Below are 15,789 nucleotides of genomic sequence, written 5' to 3'. Positions count from 1 at the left end.
ATACTGGATGATTTTACTTTTTAGGGGGTTGGCTTATGTCGTGTGTGTATATGATAAATAGAATGGGAGATAGGACAGCTCCTTGCGGTACTCCACAGGTTACATGTACCTCTTTGCTGTGTGCTGATCCTATACGTGTGATGTGCTTTCTGTTTTTCGTGTATGCTTTAAACCACTGGAGTAGACCTCCTATTCCGATATGGGTAAGTTTCGTTAACAAGGTTTTATGTGTTAGTGTGTCAAATGCTTTTGTTAGGTCAATGAATACCACTAATGTTATTCTGTTTTTATCCAATGCAGCGTTTATTAGATCTGTGAAATCTTCCAGGAGTGTTGCTGTTCCTTTATTTTTTTGAAAACCATATTGTGTTTTGGGTATGATTTGAAATTTTTCAACGTATGTGGAGAGTTTTTGATATACAATGCGCTCCATGATTTGGTTGATTACAGGCAGCGTGGCGATAGGTCTGTAATTACTTATTATGTTTCTTTTTCCCTGTTTGTGTATGGGTGTGATTAGTGCAGTCTTCAGTGTTTCAGGTATGTGTCCCGTTTCGAAGATTTTATTTAACAGTTTTTGTATAACTGGAAGTAGGTCGGTTGAGTGTTTCTTGATGTCTTTTGGTCTGATTCCGTCTATCCCCGGTCCTTTGTTAGGATTAATTTGTTGAATTGCCCGTGATAGTTCTTCTTTTGTTACTGTGGGGAACCACATCGACTGGGTTGCTCGTGGACGTAGTGGAGAATGTTCGTATGTGTGAGGAAAGGTTGTTTCTTGTAGCTTTTGGACAGATTTCACGAAGTGCTGATTAAAGTTGTTTGCCAACTGTTTGAGGGATTTGGCTTCGCAGGCAAAGCTGTGTTTTATTGTTTCTGTGGCAGTGGTTCTGTGTATATTGTCCAGCATTTCATTAATCAGGTGCCAGGTTTCCTTTATGTCATTATGTGCTGTTGTTAATTTGTTGCTGTAATAGTTTCTTTTTGCCTTTCAAATCTGGGTTGTTAGGAGATTCCGTTTTCTTTTGTATTCAGCTTTTAAAGCAATACTGTTCGGTGACTTCTTAAGTTGTTTCCATAGGGCATCTTTTCTTTGTATGTCTGTTAGTATGTTGTCTGTTATCCATGGATTTTGTTTCGTTTGGGGGCGTATTTTTATTTTTGTTTATGCTTTGTTGTATATTTTGTTAAATGCAAGTTTAAGATTATTATATACAGCTTCAGTAGAGTCTATATAATAATAATAATAATAATAATAATAATAATAATAATAATAATAATAATAATAATAATAATAATAATAATAATAATAATCATGGAGACTGCGTAGTTCAGTCGGTATAAACGAAGCCGTTTAGTTAGAAAGACCTGGATAGTAGAAATCCCATTTAAGACTCGCATAATTTTTATCAGTCCTGTTCAGCTAAAGGTAAGTTAGCAGGTACCAAGAAATACCAGAAAATAACCGACCGAGCTCTTAATGAATAAACACAAAATGCTGTGTAAGAGAATGCTTAGACACTATCTACTCTTAATAAGAAACTATTTCAACCACCCATAACGTAATAACAGAGAAACGTATCGCATAACCAAACCAAAGACAACCCTCTACACAACCAGCCATTATAACAATCTGCATGGGGATGCTGTGGAGGAGCATGTTATACCCACATTACTCAACAACATGCCATATAAGGTAAAAAAAAATGAACAGCTAAACAACATAAAATGCAGAACTATGGAAATTGTATGTTTGGAAATGTATGAAAATACAGCACAATACGAACCGCAACAGTCACAACAGAGTTCACATAAAACATACTAACTAAAATAACAAGAGCCAAAAAAAAGAAATTGAAAAATATCCGTTAATCATTAATCCCGCTCGATTCGGAAAATTTATCTAAACCTTCCAGATCAGTGCATTACTCCGCTCAGCATCATGTTACTGTGCAGATTACCACCGACCTCATTTCAATAAATATATAATTTCCTTTCCTTACATGATATTATCTTGTTATGTGTGTATTCTGGTCTAAATTCTTGGAGCAAAGTGTAAGAAACTCATATTCATTAATATATCTTTTCCATTCCTGAATTACTTATGATACACAAGCATATTCAAATATCCTTAATTATTCAAATATTGTTGTTAGACTTTTATAAATTTCATTTTCATGAAATAAAAAAGTATTTATAGCATAAAACAAAATTAATTTAATACTAATATTACAATTATTAAATGTAGTGTAATAATATTATTAGATAAAATATGACTATTACTAATATAGAATAATAATGCAATAATCTTATTATATAATATATCAATATTTCACTGCATGATGTAATTATATTTCTATAATATATGATAATACAGTGTAATAAAACATTACTAAATAAAATATTAATAAAAATGCTTGTAAATAATGAATTTACTTTGTGCTGTGTGGATGTACAAAACAGAAGGAAATATTGCAACTGTAAACAACAGTTTCACTACGGAGAGTGAATATCATCTATCCTCTAATTATGTTCATATTAATCTTTTCCACAACAAAAGTAGTACAATGGATGCGTTTATTGAAGAGAAGACTCCAATAAGTAATTGCTGTCCTTCGCAGCTATCAGTAGTGCTCTAAAAATATGATTTTGAGTCCTCTTGTGACAAAAAGGCTTGTCTTCTTATTCCATGGAGTGGATTGTTTAAAACTGATTTCATACTTGATTGCTGAACTATGATCCTGCATTATCCTCATGCCACAGACAACACTAAAAAAAAGAATGGTTCACAGATCCATGAATGGTGCATATGAATAAACATAGAACCATTACATACTTATTATTGTTATTATTATGCAATATTTCCGCTTTGCCATTGTAGGATCGGTCGCTAGGTTAACCTTCCATAGATTCCGTTGCATACCGTTCTTCCCCCCAACTCGTATTCGCTCAATAAACATGTATATTCCTCTGAATTCGAATGTTCATGAAGATGTGTTTGTTTGGTTTTGGTGGAGAGTGCAACGCGCTTATGGTCTGCGTGATGTTCTGTTGCTTAGACGTAATTCGAGAATTGCTTCTCTATTAGAATTGCTGCTGCGACTTCTTCTGTGAAGGTGATTGGTTGGCTCATATAAAACAAAGTTGCTTACAGAGCGTCAGAGAATGAGACGAAGAGGAAGACTACAAATGAGTTGGATCGACGACGTAAAAGAACTTACCGCTTGATTTTGCAGTTGTTGAAAGAAAAGATAAGAATGCAAGAAGGATGGAGCCTTTGTTCACAAGCTCACCAAGAGTTAAATACGATTGGATGGCACATAACGACAGTAATTCTATTCTTGCACCTTTTGGCAACTCGTAGTAAAGAAATAAGTTCTGACTATTGTAACCTTAGTATTAACATCTAGGGCTACCTACTCACTGATGAGACCTCAAAATCAGGTCGAAAGGGGTCTGGGTATTGACCTTCTCTCATAATGTAAAACAGTAATACATTCCTAGGAGCTGTTGTTTTACGTTAAGGGTAAATACTAAGAACGGTGATTAAAGCTTGCTCCATCTTTACACCGAGTCTCGCGGCGTTATATTTCCAGGTGTTGGCTTACGCTTGGAATCGCCAAACATTATAGTTTTCTGGAATGTATTCTGCATGGAACTCTTAGATTAGATGTTCTATCTTTGAGTTTCTTATTCGGCTAAGAAATAATGTGGTATTCAATATCCAATTTATTTTGAATAATGGCCAGCTTCACACTTCAAATTCACACTTCACACTTCACACTTCAAATTAAACGATATAATTTTAGGGTTAAGAAGGAAATAGGACAGTTATCAAGTATCATTAAATAACGATTCTTGACATCATAATGACTTGTTGTCCCACAACAAAAGCTGAACTTGGAAGTTGGTAAATAATCGTTTCCATTTCTCCCCAGTCCGAGCTCAGCTGGGTTTAACCCTTGTGGAGGGCCACACTTTTGCGAAAATTCAGACATGAAGCGATAATTAGTATTTTTCTATGGAGAATCTGATGGAGATGTATCAGGATCCCTCTAACTACAAACATATATTCCTTAGGGTTTGAAGGAAAGATAAAATAATCAGTCTTATCTACCTATATCAATGGGCATTGAAACTCTGCTGAAAGTCATTTGTGGACGTCGGTCTTTCTTCTCAAACAAGAGTAAAGTTACTCTCCATTAAACATGTGACATACGTTTTGGTTACTAAAGTTGCATGTACTAAACAGTGTCGATCATTTTCCAAAAACGTATGTTGGATATATGAATACTCTTGCACGTATATTACATTTACATAAACGTAATACTTAAATACCATCATACTTTTTCTCCCTCAGATGTGTGCAGAGGAATGTAAGTTGAATGTATCGTTGCACGTGAGTCGCAATTTCACAAACGACAACTGTCTCACTCCTGTAAGCAAGTATCCGAATTCTGAGGATTGGTGTAAGAATGTGGGTAAGTATTTAGTTAGTGTTGAAATTATAAAGTTGCAATGCTTCATTGGAAAAATATTATAAATATTCATGTATAGTAACGTTCTGGAATTTTATTTAAATATTCTCAAATAAGGTTGTCTCTGCTAGTTTCTAAATGGTTTCTCTCTCTCTTTCTCTCTCTCTCTCTCTCTCTCTCTCTCTGGCGCACCGAGATATCATCTTTCTTTTAACCATGTCTGCTCGCTGGTAAACCTGTTCTCAAGTAACGTTTCTAAGAGGAAATAACTGTTTCTCCCCTCTTTTTTTAATTTAGATCATTCTTCTACTAGATTTTAATAATTTAGTTTCTTCTAACTCTAACTCTGTGAAATTTATATTAGAATATGAAAAAAGAAAGATAAATATCTCAATATCAAAGAGGAAATCATGCTCTTTAATGGTCAGTATACGATTCCCTTTGTGACGACAAAATAAGGACACACTTTCTGCAATGGAAAATATTTGCATAATAAAAAAAAACAGCTGAAAGATAGCAGCATTTCAGATCTTTTCCTTTTGGTACAAACGTTACTCAAAAATTGTTTATCCGTTAGGTACTGAAGAAAGAGAAACAAGAAAGAGAAACAGAATCAACCTTCCACAGTTCTTCCTCTCCAGAAGATTTCCTTCTTCTGGTTTCAGTTTTTCGTCATTCGAATCTCATGAGCACAGTAATGAAATAGTCGTTTGCAGAATCAGGTAAAATATGTTATCGATTCGATAGCTGAATGATATGGTGATTCTGTTGATTCCAGATATCAAATATAGTGTAATTACATGTAGTGTAACTAGTGCAATTTTCCAATAAGCAAGGCGACAATTGGAATGGTGACGTTGAACGCCGAGAATGAGGAGAGATGGCGAACTGTTAGACAAGTAGAAGGTACATTACATAACAGTACATTACATAACACTTTACAGAATGCGATAAAATACCCTCGAAAATATGGAAACATTATATAAGAAAGACATGCGATCACCTCTAAAAGGTAATAAGACCTCATGGCAATTTTCATGCTCGATATAACATGTCTCTAGGATTCTGTAGTGACAAATACCATTCTCCATCAGAGCAAACTTCACATCACCAAGTAACCGAGTCACGGGTTAATAGTCGTAGGGGCACTTTTGAGAAGATCAAGATCAAGTTAAGATAAGGAATCGTGAGGGAATTGGTTGTTGAGAAGATGATATCATTGTGTGCGACGTCATGAGTTTGGTATGTTTGGAATTTCCCTTGGACAGATGTGTCCGTGACGTCAGTTCTTGTGTTTTGGTTCGCGTAGGAAATTGTGGGTGATGGTTGGAGATAAGGATTCGTGTCAGGATTGGTGAGGCACTTTGAACAAGATCAAGATCAAGATAAGATAGGGTATCCTGTCGTTGATGTTTGTTATCAGATGAAGATACATGATGTAATTTGTTAGTTGTAAATAAGTGACATTATTGTTTTGAATGGAAAAGGAAGATTATTAGTGATAAGGATTCGTAAGGATTCATAAGTAAATGTTGTGCATATGGCATTATGAGTGATGGATAGTGATAAGATAGAGTTTGGAATGTTTGGAATTTCGCTATGGGCAACCTTTCTGTCAGGAACATCACGTGTTTTTAGTTAGCGTATAGCATTGTGGATTATTTAGAGATGAGTAGCAGTGGCATTATGTGTTTTGGAATTTCTGGGGAAAATATATCTCTGTGTCATTATGTGGTGTTTTAATTTGCCTATGGAATTGTGGGCGATGTTTTTGAGATAAGATATCTTGGAATTTTCCCAGGGTGACAAACATCCGTCATTGTCATCATGTTTTGTCTTTGGATGTCTATAGATGGCAATATTAATTTTTTAATACAGTTTGGAGTATTTCTTTCCTCCAAAAGACTATAGGAATTCTTAGAGTATAGTAGAGTCTAGATGGCGGAAGCGTTTAGGCTTTTCTAAATAATTTAATTATATGCTGGTGTCCCTCAAACACTCACTTTGTTTTCATAAATCATCCATATTTTCTTCAAATTCTAATTCTAATTCATATTTTATTCCAACTCAACCGAACGTTTTGATTTGTTTGTCTACATTTAAGATCTTAAAGTACAATAAATAAATAAATTGTGAGTAAATTCACTGTGATTTCAAAAGTGATCTTACTTATACAGTATATGCATAATACATCAACGACACCGTCTGTGCATTTATGTTTACAAATTTTATTTCACAGACATTATTTACAATGCAATATGCAGAAATAGGAATTAACAGATATAACTAATGCATGTGGTGTTTTTGTTGTCGCAACATTTCTTTGATGACACATGTGCGACCGGTTGATTTTGATACTACTTCCCAGATGAGTATGGCAATTTCCACATAAACTAATATTAGCAGCACTGCTATAAAAGCAAGTATCTGCCACTTTTGCGATGGTTCTTGATTTTCACCTGCAAAGAAAGAAAAACCTTATTGTTAGTGATGGAAAAGTTCGCAGGTTACTATAATCCTAATACAGTAATTAGTTTTGGAAGTACAAAGCTTTACAGAAACATACAAATTTGCCATATGAAACTGTGAAAAGCTGGTTAACAACACAGCCTACTTATGTGAGATATAAACCCATTAGAATACAGTTAAAATACAAATAAAATCAAAGTTCCGACACATTTACACACTTTTCAATGTGATTTCGGAGATATGTCATCCCATGCAAAAGAGAATGGTGGTGTGTGTGTTTGTGTTTCCTTCTTGTGTGTATTGATTGTTTTTCCCAATTTGCGTAGGTTAGAACACTGAAGAAGATTCAGCAAACGCTACTGTTAATTCTTTCGAGTCTATTTTTAAAGACCAAGTGCCATGTTACATAAACACAGATCAAGGAAAAGAGTTTTGCAACAACAAAGTTTGTGCTTTGTTTAAGAACCATAATATTCATTTTTACACAATCACGAGCGAAATGAAAGCACCCATTGCAGAAAGATTTATCTGAACATTGAAAACAAATATCTACAAATGGATGACGTATTATAAAACTAAAATTATACGAATGTGTTGCTGACCCTTGTACATTTGTATAACCTCACACCACACCGCTATCGGTAATGCTCCTTCAGAAGTTAACCTTCACAAAGAGGATCGTGTTTGGAAATATTTGTACGGACACAAGAGGAGACTACCAAGCCAAAATTTCACGTAGGTGATAGCGTGTTTTATAGTGATGATACCCAGAAATTTACAAAAGGGTTTTGTTGTAAATGGACACGAGAACTGTTCACTATTACTCAGGTTATTAATAGAAACCCCGTGGTATATAGAGTTCGAGCTCAGGAGGGAGATATATGTACACCTGAAGAATATATATTTGCATTTGGGAAAATCATACCTACCCATTCGTGTGCGTATCACCGAGAATGATGGTAAACCAATCGAAGATTCTTCAGTTGGTGCGTTAAACAATTTTCTCCATTCCATATTCAGTCAAACTGACTTTTTTCTCCAAGATAAACTAGTGAATGTGGCATCAGACACGTTTACTTATTGGGTTTATATTATAAACCTACTAAAATATTACAGTGATGCTAAAAACGGTCAACTGACAAATGAACTTGTTATTACTATATTTTACCGGCTACATAAGTAAATTGAAAGGCAGATGGTAAATCCCATTTTATTTTATAGCCGGGTATGAAACTCGGATCGAAATCCAAATCCATCGAAATCCTAGAGTTTTATGCCAAAAAACTATCGGCGAGCCCAAGAGTAAGTAATCCCTTGGGTAGTACAAACGAGGGCAACTCTATGCAAAGGTGGAGCAAGCTCCGTCACTAACCTTAATATTCTCTCACAATGTAAAACACAGCTGCTAAGATATGTATACTGTTTTACATTATGAGAAGAGGTCACTATCCAAACCGGTTTCAACCTTTTTAGCGGTCTCATCAGTTTGAAATAATCAGAAATAACTATTTATTTGTTGTGCTGGCAAAAGACATTTCTAAAAGAAAACACAAGGGAAAATACAAAACCTTGTATGTCGCAAATATCTGTTACTTAAAATTATTAATGCTAAAGAAAAAAATAAATAAAATAAATAAATTTCAGTTACATAAATAAGTTAAGAGCACAAAGAATCGCAGGTAAAATTAATAGTCAATATTGGTTTTAAAAAATTAAATATAAGCATTAATTTACTACACGAATAAATTCCGACGGTAACGAAGAATGAATAATTTTGGGAAAGTGTCATCACTATCATGTGAAGGCTATAATCCCTTAGTCATATGTAAGATTTGAGAAATATCCAAACTTGAGGAAATACTACCTTTTGGAGAATACCGCAATTTACGGATGTGACTTATGTCATCTTCATGAAAGACCCTTTGAAGAAAACCACTCGCTGGGGGATATTGCTCATGATGATAAATTAACATCTACGGTCTGTAATCTAAAGGAATAAGTACTCAACTTAGTTACAGTATTTATAGAAATTTCGTTCTTTGTGGGTTTTCTGTTTGTGTTGTGGTGTGGATATAAAATTCAACTATTTTGGAATATTCGTATTTAGAAGAGCCATTCTGGAAAGCTCTAAGTAATTTTCACTTAAACATAACAATTGATAAATGTAATTTCAATAATCATTGCTCGTATGTTTTTGGTAAGCATAATTCTAATACTGAATATTTTTTTTTCATAAGAATAATCATAGGGTACATATTAGAGTATCAAAATGGATACATTAGGGACTTTTCATGTCTAATATGTATGTGTGTGTGTGGGTTTAAGGATACCATTATAATTAAATTATTCAGAAAAATTATTCTAATCACATCTGCCATCACGACATACTCTAAGAATTCCCACCCTTTAACAGTAACGAAATACCCCAAAATGTATTGGAAAATTAGTACAACCATCTATAGAAGAAGGGGAAAAAGTGTGTTTGAGTTTCATTAGTATTATATATAATTAAATTATTCAAAAAACCTAATTACACCCGCCATCACGACATATTCTAAGAATTCCCACCCTTTAACTGTAAAGAATTACCCCAAAATGTATTGGAAAATTAGTACAACCATCTATAGAAGAAAAAAAAACTGTATGTTTGAGTGACATAGCATATAATTAAATTATTCAGAAAACCTCGAAACTCTGAATTTCCAAACACATAACGTCACGATTCTTATCACTAAATATCACCAAACACACCACGTGATGTCCCTGACAGACGAGGGCCCCAGCGAAATTCCAAACATTCCAAACGCTATTACAAAAAACATTCATGTCACGATTCCTTACCTTATCTTGATCTTGATCTTCTTAAACGTGTACCACCAATCAAAACATGATTCCTTATCTCTAATATATCTTCCTTTCCATTCAAAACAATAACGTCACGTATTTACAACTAACAAATGATGTCACCTATCTATATCTCATAACAACACATGCACACACACGTCACGATTCCTTATCTTATCTTGATCTTGATCTTGTTCAGAGTGCCCCACCAATCACAACATGAATCCTTATCTCTACCATCACCCATAATTTCATACGCAAACCAAAAAAATCATCCACAATTCTACACATGAACCAAAACACAACAACTGAAGCCATTGACGCATATGCCCACAGGGAAATTCCTAACATTCCAAACCCATGAAGCCACGCCCACAATGATGTCAACTAATCACATCACGATTCCTTATTTTATCTTGATCTTGATCTTGATCAAAGTGGCTGCACTAATCATGATCCCACGAGCTGAAATCTAAAGGAAGTAGTACTCAACTAGATTTCAGGTTACAGTATTTATAGAAATTTGATTCTTCGTTCTTTTTTGGTGTGTGTTGTGCTGTGGATATAACGTTTTAATCAAACTAGTTAGAAAAAAGTATTGACATTGAGAAGATCCTTTCTGTAAAGAATGTAAGTTAATAAAAATTATCATCAGAATTTTTCTAAACTACATACAAAAGTTCTTGTAATCCATTAAAACCTCCGTTTATTTTTTATTTCTTTAAAAATAATGCCGTTTGGTTTTCATTAAAAACAGAACTTATTTTATTTCTAAAGCCTGCCACCATTCTTCACTTTAGACTAAGAATTTCCACACTCATCTATTGAGAAGAAAAATGTATATGTGTGTGTAGGAGGGGGACACCTGTGATATTTGTAATTAAATTTTTCAGAAAAGCCTAAACGCTGCCTCCATCTAGACTCTACTATACGCTAAGAATTCCCAGAGTCTTTTAACAGGAAAAATACTCCAAACTGTATTGGAAATTAGTACTTGAGACATCCAAAGAGAAAACTTGTAGACAATGATGGATGTTTGTCACCCTGGGAAAATTCCAATATATCTTATCTCAAAAACATCGTCCACAATTCCATATGCAAACCAAATCATCATGTGATGTTACAGAGACATATGTTCCCCAGAAATTTCCAAACACATAACGTCAAGACTCCTTATCTCAAAAAACACCCACAATGCTTTTTGAGAACCAAACACACCACATGATGTTCCTAACAGAAGGGGCCCCTCAGCGAAATTCCGAGCATTCCAAACTCTATCTTATCCCTATCCATCACCCATAATGCCATATACACACTATTTACTTATCAACAGCTCATAACAGCACACATCCACGACACTGACGTTGCTTCTCCCATTCACCCTATCCCTATTTGGTTTAAACTGTCCCACAAATCACAACACGAATCCTTATCCACTAATAATCTTCCTTTTCCATTCAAAACAATAACGTCACTTATTTACGACTAACAATTATCTCACTTATTTACAAGTAACAAATTTTGTCACTTGTTTACAACAAATTATGTCACTCAACTTCATCTGATAGCAACACACATCCACGACACAATTCTTTATCTAATCTTGATCTTGATCTTGTCAAAGTGCACCATCAATCACGACACGAATCCTTATCTCCAACTATCACGTACAATTCCACATGCAAACCAAAACACAAGAACTGACGTCATGGATACATCTGCCCAAGGGAAATTCCAAACATTCCAAACACATGGTGTCCGATACAATGACGTCATCATCTCAACAACCAATCACGTTACGATTCCTTACCTTATCTTGATCTTGATTTTGTCAGAAGTGCCCTACTACTACTTTGGTTTCTAAAACATGTCAGGCACCAATTCAATCGATTTAAATTTGTTTATCCTGATGATGAGGACTGTCTTTGGCTAACTTCAGTCACAAGATGTAGCACTCATTCTTCATTACTGCAGTGGAATTGGCAGTTCCACTCTCATGCACGAAAGTCAATGTAAGCTAACTGCTCTTCCTACAAAGTCGCACATACCATATTCAAGGATCTGTCCTCGATCCCTATGAGCAATCATAGCTGTATATCAAAAACCTAAAGAGAGATGCGGTCTTTATTTATTATTGGGACCCATCTTAGAGATTTGCTTCACCATAAGTGTTCCTTTGTCTGGTGATAGATGAAATAATACCACAGTCTATAGAACGAACAAAGGCTGTAGTCAATTTCTTGGTTAAAATGAGACAGACCAGAGACCTGTATCCCGCTTCAACACATATACTCATCAGATGCAGAGCGTTTCTTACTTGAGTAGTGTTCACTTGAATCGTGTCATCTTAACAGACCGGTTGGAAATATTTGCACCTGTGGCTGCAGTGACATCCAAACACATTTGGTGACATATGAACATCGCTGCGTTCATCTGTCAATAGCGTTCTGTTCCAGTTGACCTAGTGATCAGGCAACCTTCGACAGCTCTCCTTGAATTGATTCCTATGTCACAAAAGTTCATACTGCTGAGAAGACATCTCTGGACATATTAAACCATCATGCTACCTTCGCCCGTGACTTCCAATTTCAAGACCATCAATGACCCCATCTCGAAGAATTATTTAGCCATGAGTTGTCATCGCTGAAGTTATTGGATATTTGGCCAACCCACCAACAAGCCGAAATAGAGGGGAAGTGATATGGTTGAAATTTTTTTCAGCAAGAGCAAACTGCATTTTATTCGGAGTCGTTGTGTAGTAGACCAGTGTTCAAGGCATTCTCTGAATTTGCATGACAGAATACTTTTTATATCAAATTTTTACATTCAGATACCCAGTTAAAAATATAAAATACTCATGAAAAGGAATTTGTTCTGTTCATTTTGTAGAGCAGTGTATATAACTGTGACTTATCCCATAAGCATATTAATAAAATTACTAACATTTAGATTTTTTATCACTTTTAGGGGATTCCATTGCTCGCGATGCATGGTATAAGCTTATTGAGGATCATCTGCCTAACTGCTTCGAAAAGTGTAGACCAGCATGCCGGTTAGTTCAATACATTATTTTTTCGTATTTTTAATAATAGTGCACTTCCTAATGGAAGTGCACTATCACATTTACATTCCTAAATTTAATTAAGCATCGATCTGCTATTAAACAACGTCTTAAACAACTATTCCTTACCGTTCCACAAGGAGAAGGATTACAATCGATGTTCTACACGGTATACAAATGAGCGGCTTTTTTCAGTGATCGATGCAAATCAGCCACAGGATAAAAGTGGAAGTTTAGGATTCGTTTTTCGATTTCCTGTGTATAGTGAAAATAGGAAATTCTGTGACAGGACAGCAATTATTCTTGGATATGGCTGCAAGAGATCATTTAACTGATGAATTAAGATGGCTAGGCATATCTAAGCTGAGGGCGGCCAAAAATAGGTGGAATTAGTCCGCTGCTTGCATGTGAGTCGTTCTGTAACTTACATGCATATTGCTAATCGAACTGCAACTGACATTCCGGATATATAACCCAGACATTAAGAGAGCCACGGGAGAGGATCACAATAGGTAACCACTATCCCAGATTCTTTAGTGGCCAAAACTGGATGGCTACCTCGAAACTGCTACTATGTGACCTCCCGTTGGCTAAAGAAATGTTGTAGTTGCTGCCACTAAGCACAGAATGGTTTACGATGGTGATCCGTATGCCATGTGACCAGCAGACCGTCACCCTATCTCACTCCATACAAGAAATAGTATGAAATGGGTCAGTACAACCAAATCCGGACTTTCTCTACAAATTGATACCAGAAGTATTCTGATCTGAAGGGAACCAGACACATTCGTTAACATCCCTCTAATATCCACGAAAGATTTACTTATGTGGAGTGTGTATGATGGCTTGCGGAGGAGTTTAGTTGGGTGCATGTCTCCAATCCGATCGCCAATATATATATAAAATATGTTCATATTTTTTACTGACTGAATTCCGAGAATTAGATAGAGCTTTCAAGAGATAACTTTTAAGGTTTTCCAGTATTTCTGCGTTGTTTTGAAGACAGCGGTATAGTTGATTATTAATAGTTTTTGAAGAGTAGCCATTATTTGCGAAGGTTCTTTTCAGATCTGACAATACAGACCTGGCACGATGCGCTAGAGTTGAGATGATACCAACTTCTGTGTTGGATAGTGGTGTGAGAACGCATGCAGGTATCTATCCGTGTGCATTGCTATTTTGAAGATCGAGATTTTATGGAGTCAGACATCTTAGTAAGATTGACGTCTAGAAAAGGCAAGGATCCATTTTCTTCAATTTCTATGGTCAACTTCATGTCTGGGTGGAAGTTGTTTAAGTGATTTAAAAAAAATATGAAGATTATCTATTACATATTCCCAAATAAGGAATATGTCGTCAACGTATCGGAGCCGTATTTTAGGTTTAAGTGTAGCAGAGGAGATTCCCTTGTCTTCAAAATCCGAGAAAAAAATGTTGGCTAGTATTTGAGACAGAGGGATGCCCATTGTGAAACCAGTGCTTCTGATGGTCTTCTGATAAGCTTGTATTCGTTGAATTTACTCCGTATGAACACATGTTCATATTTTTTACAGACTGAATTCCGTAAAACATGTTGTGTGTCAATTAAAATTGTCTAATTCTCGGAACTCAGTCAGTAAAAAATATGAACATATCTTCATACCGATTATATACAACGGATAATCATCATATTCCTTTTGACGAGGATAAATGCCAACTTACGAAAGCTTACAGAAGACCCTCAGAAGCATTCGACTCTCTATTAATAGGCTTATCTTCTTAAAACGCTGTAAGCTTTCCTTCTCCTGCTGCAAATAAACAAGTTCTTCTTTTACTAGCAGAAACAATCCTTCCACAAACTCTTCTGTTCTGAGCCTTGTCTTTCAAGTTGTGTACCTGTCTCTATTCACCATGCAATCTAGCATTGTTTTCTTAACTCTTCCTCTGGGTCTTTTTTAGGGTCTTTTTCCATCTATTTTTCCTTCGATGGCATCTCTGGTGATTCCATTCCCTCTCAGAATATGTCCGATCCACTTTCCTTTTCCTCTTTTTATCCCACTTAACAGACTTCTGTCTTCTACTCTTTTTAAGACCTCTTCGTGTGTTATTTTACCTGTCCGTTTGATTTTTTTTCATCCTTTTCCAAATCCACATCTCAATGCTTTCCAAAATCTTAATTACATCTTTCTTCAGTGTCAAAGTTTCAATTGCACAGAGGGCAACACTCTACACATAATATTTTTTTAGTCTTTTCAATTAAAGGCCTCTCTTCTTGCTTTTATATCACTTTTACATCTTACATCACTGCGAATAACACTTCGTAGATATCGAAATGTCTTTACATGATTCAATATTTCCCCATTTATTCTGATATCATATATTTGCCTCTTTCCTTGCTATTTTCATTACCTTTGTTTTTATTATTTTAAATTTCATTCCATAATCAATATAGGATTCCAGTAATCTGTCCAACAGATGTTGTAGTCCTGTTTCAGTATTTAATAGTAATGCCTTGTCATCTGCATATCTTATTGCAAATATCTGTCTACCTCCAATCTTTATTCCTTCTTCCGAATTCTACTGTGCTTCGTTTAGCATTGCTTCAGAATATATGTTAAACAAAACTGGTGGCACAGAGCGGCCTTGTCTTACACCTCGTCCAATGATATCTGGTTCTGTTGTACCAAATATGTCTCTCACTATGGCAGTTTGTCCCTTTTATAGTGAAATAATTAACCTTATGTCTTTCCAATCTATACAAATCTTTTCCATTACTTCCACCATCTTATCCCATTTTACAAAGTCAAAACCTTTTTCAAAATCTATATAACAGATATTAACTACTTTATTTACTGCCAGGCTTCTATCCCTTACTATTCCTAACAGTGCAATCGCATGATCTTGCGATTGATCTGTTAAGAAATTAACAGTCCAGTCACAAGATGGAATGTTAATTTCCAT

This window comes from Typopeltis vanoorti, chromosome 21 (assembly GCF_054136105.1).
Source record: "Typopeltis vanoorti isolate ZY-2024b chromosome 21, IOZ_Tvanoo_1.0, whole genome shotgun sequence".
Classification (NCBI taxonomy): Eukaryota; Metazoa; Arthropoda; class Arachnida; order Uropygi; family Thelyphonidae; genus Typopeltis; species Typopeltis vanoorti.
This window is presented reverse-complemented; position numbering follows the sequence as displayed.